The following is a 4,099-nucleotide window of genomic DNA, read 5'->3' on the forward strand; positions in this document are numbered from 1 at the left end:
GAGATGTTTGTTTGTCACAGTGGGTGTGTGTCTGTATGTTTGTATGTCACAATTGGTGTGTATGCACCTGTGTACAGTGAACACAGTGTACCTCAACAGCGAGTGTGTGTGTGTATATGTGTGTGGTGTGTGCATGTATATGTGTATGTGTATGTGTATGTGTGTGTGTATGTGTGGTGTGTGTGTGTGTGTATGTATGTGTGGTGTGAGTGTGTGTGTGTATCCCTCAGTGGTGCTATTGTGTATCTATGTCTGTGTGGGTGCTGACAGCCGCTCGGAGACTCCTTATTGATTCAAGTCATGTTGGAGGATTCAGGACTCGGCAGCAGCAGCAGCAGCAGGAGCAGCAGCAGGAGCAGCCTTGGCTGTGACCTACCCTCTTTATCCTCTGCCCACACCAGCACCCTCTCCTCCACCCTCATCAGACTCTCTACACTCCATAATCTGCTCACACCTTCAAAACAAAAGGGCCACTTCCCCGACATGCCAAACGGCACACCACAACTCCTCAAGTGAACCTGCAAAGCAAACTCCTGCTGGAGAACATGCGGCACTGTACAGTGCACAGTAGCACAAGTCCAGCTACAGTTATAGCCCAGCTAGGTCATTTGACAGGACTGCTGCCCTTGTCAGAGTATTCATGCACTGGAGGGGAATCGCTTTATTGACCGAAGTATGCATGTATTTCTCTGCTACGCTAAATGGTGATATGCTCCCCTTCCTGTTCACAAACAGCAAAACAGTCCATATTAGCTTCATTAGCTTGCTGAGTAGCAAACTTGGCATTATTAATCTCTTTCACTCTGTCCTGATGTGCCTTAGCTCTTTATCTGTTCTGGAAATACGTGGGTCCTCTTAGACCATTCTTAATAAATGAGTGCTTTATTATATAAGTATTGATTTTTGCATTAGAAAAAGAGACTTTAATTCTAAAGACTAAATTCTTATTCTATTACAACACCATCACAATGGTTATTCTATCTCCAAAGGCCTTCGAAACTTAGAGCCAAATGTGGATTTACCATGTCCTAGATTTGTGCGTGTGTGTGTGTGTGTGTGTGTGTGTGTGTGTGTGTGTGTGTGTGCGTGTGAGAGAGAGAAAGAGACACGTCCTCCTTCCTCTTGGACAATCAGATCAAGGCTTCTTCTCTCTCCAGGGAAAAAAAGAAGGACTGCATCATGTCATCTATAATCCAGAAAATTAATCACTCGCATGGATTACGGCGCTCAACTCAGACACAATTCCCTGAGCAATGGAGGCTTTGTCAAACGGTCGCCATGGAGCAAAGTGGAGTGTCGGGAGTGTCGTGGGCGCTTATTAAAAGTTAGTGAGAGGGCAATTAAGGGCTGCTCCCTGATGAATGTGGGACGGGTCGCGCAACAATGCACACAGAAGATAATTACCGCAACATCCGCGTGTGTGAACATCGTAGGTTATCAGTGGTGACCGAGATACAAATATGAGCCCCCCCCATCCACTGTCAACGCACCCCATGGCTATGTGTGAGTCAGTGCCTGTCGGTGGATTTATAAATCAATATATCTGGCCCCACAACCTTGGCTAATGAGAAAGACAGAGGTTTTCCTTTGTTGGCTCCTTCATATCTGTCAAGGGGTTCTGGAGGTTGGTCAAACCCATAGCCTGGCTCCAGTGGGTAGAGGTAGGTGATGCAATGCTGTTTGGCTCAAGAGAGGCAGTGAGAGGCTGGTCTGTGGGGATGAGATTGTAAACAGCAGTGGTGAAACTCATTCGACATATCAGCCAGTATCCTCGAGGAGAGGGGGGGGAAAGAAAACCCCACGAGCCGCTATTGAGTGGAGGGCATGCGGTGGTGAGGGCAAGTAATCAGTTTTTTCTAGAAGCATCTGGCCTTCTACTGTGAGCGAGAGGTCGGGATCAGGCCGAGGCTGTCCCCTTGACATGCGATTTTGTTTCTCTCAGGAAGAATGGTGGCATCTCTCTCGGACCGCATAGAGTCAAATTACACCCGCCTGCGCCATCATTAGTATTGTTCTCTGGCTCATTCTACTTTTGATATAGAGCGGGGATAGGCCTCAAGGTCCACACACAAAGCCTTTGAGTTTTGGCCAACATTTTTAAAAAATGACATTGGCATTCCTCCTCAGGACAAAACCTACATTAACGCCACCAAGATCAATTGGTATTGTCCAGGAAGCACAACTGCAGCAGTTTTTCCTTGAACATTTCTAAAACGATTTGCTGATGTGCTGGCACAGGTGAATGAATAAAATATTCTGAGCTCATAAATTAACTGCAGGACTCATTAGAAGTGGTCAAAGTTTTCAGTGAAATTTGCAAGCAATTAACTGATAGCCGTCAACTGAGCTATGAGCAATGGAAGTTCATCAGGTGCTGCCAGGACAGTCTCCTAAATCTAATTAACTTATGTCAACATCAGCATACATACCAGCATCAGTACAAAAGGAAAAGTCTTGTGTCAGAGGAAAGGGTTCAAACTAGGAAGCTCAGATATCCGTCAATTCCCATTTTTCCTCAGAAAAAAAGATCAACACAGAGGCTTATCTGCAAAAAGCAGATTTGGATTTCAACTTTGCTAAGGGAAGTAACTTCAAATAAACGTTCCATCTTAAAATGTCACCGACGTCTGATAGTCTGGCTGCTTTGACTTTTGAAAAATATTAACATCAGACACACAAAGGGGGCACAAAGTATTAAAAGCTGATAAAGTGACTCATATCTGTAACGTCCCATGATAAATATGAGGCAAAGGCCTCAAAGGGGCTTTTCTTCACACTGCATTACTTGTAAGCGTATTATTGGTCTATGCATGCAAATTATACCGATATACATACCACACATAACTGTAAAAGATCAGATTTCATGTTCAATTTTTTTTTCTAGAGGCCCAAAGTATTTCACCAATGAATCACTAAAGGAAGAAAATCAGTATGTGGCCTTTCATCTACAGTATCTGTCATGCAGTGTTATAGATTACAGCTTACACGTAGTTACCTTTAACCTACTGCATTTACATCTACATAACTCCACTTGGCAAAGACTTTCATTCTTCGAAAAATATGATATTTGATGATATCTGATCAATATGATTACAATGCTTTTACATTCATTCTATTATTGCTATATATTTTTGGGACAAAAGCGTCTGCCAAATCCCATAACCATAACCATAACCATAACCATAACTTTCCATGAACCACCATCACAACAGGAGCCCAATCCTCTCTGTGTTCCAGTGTTGCTCTCCTGGTTGCCATCCTCAGCCGCAGCTCCATGTAGTTACCCCCCGAGTCTCCACATCAGTTCTGTGTCACGCTGCTTCAGTGCCTCCTTTCAAGCGACTGTAGCTTATAGATTCAAATCGATAAGGCGAGGCCTGGTGGCGAAGCTTAATCTTTATCAAGTGGCAGTCCATTCCTTTCAGCCCGCTCATCTGCTCTCCTCTCTGGCTACTCTCTGGCCGCGTCCCGACCATCAATACACACCCCCTTCAGGATGGAGGTAATTATGGGGGGATGTGGCCCTTGGCTTGATTTAAGTGAACCACTGGCCCCTGGGCCTGCGGAGAGCATTCATCCTGCAGAGGAGTGTGTGTATGAGAGGGGAGCCGGATGGAGCGTGGGGGGGGGGGGGGGGGGGGGGGGGCAGTGGAGCGCCTGTGGATATCTGTCAGGAGTGATAGGCCTTTAAATGGGAAAGGGTGGTAATGTCAACACACACACACTTTCTCTCTCTCTCACCTTTTTAGTGGTAATCTCTTTCTTTCTCATTACATTCTCTCTCTGTCTCACCTCCCCTAACACAAAGACACACACACACACACACACACACACGCACGCACACGCACGCACACACACACACACACACACACTCTCTTTCTTACTCTCTCTATCCATTCATTTTGCTTGCAGTCCCCCTCTCTACCCCTTTCTCTCCACCTCTCTCCACAGGCAGACAGTGAGACTCTTGTGTGTGGTGGAGACAGTGGCAGCCATTACTGTAACAGCTCCAGCAGGTTTGTTTGGAACTGATATAGACTGATCTAATTTCCATTTAAAAAAAAAAATTTTTTTAATTTCATTCGTCTTATTTGTACTA

The sequence above is a fragment of the Alosa alosa genome, chromosome 16 (genome assembly GCF_017589495.1).
Source record: "Alosa alosa isolate M-15738 ecotype Scorff River chromosome 16, AALO_Geno_1.1, whole genome shotgun sequence".
Classification (NCBI taxonomy): domain Eukaryota; kingdom Metazoa; phylum Chordata; class Actinopteri; order Clupeiformes; family Clupeidae; genus Alosa; species Alosa alosa.